A 211-nucleotide genomic window follows, 5' to 3' on the forward strand; every position below is an offset into this window, starting at 1 on the left:
TTGAAGTGAGCTCTTCTTGTCGCACACTAGCCGTCCAAGCAGCGGCTTTCTGTCACTCTTGGTGGTATGACCTTTTATGGCACTGTGATAACCTTCACTGACCGAAGCTTTCCCGAAGCATGCACGTTAGTTTTATTGTGGAAATCTGATTTTGTTTCCTACACCAGTGCACCACAAAAGAGTTATGCTGTGCATTTCTTTCCTATCTCAG

General features: G+C 45.0%; 1 protein-coding gene across 30 annotated transcripts in view; it reads left to right on the forward strand.

The window, feature by feature from the left end:
- Positions 1-211, forward strand: part of LOC119582032 (eukaryotic translation initiation factor 4 gamma 1-like) — a gene marked incomplete at its 3' end in the record, with an annotated part of 189,642 nt that overhangs the window by 178,135 nt on the left and 11,296 nt on the right.

Source organism: Penaeus monodon, chromosome 15 (genome assembly GCF_015228065.2).
Source record: "Penaeus monodon isolate SGIC_2016 chromosome 15, NSTDA_Pmon_1, whole genome shotgun sequence".
Classification (NCBI taxonomy): domain Eukaryota; kingdom Metazoa; phylum Arthropoda; class Malacostraca; order Decapoda; family Penaeidae; genus Penaeus; species Penaeus monodon.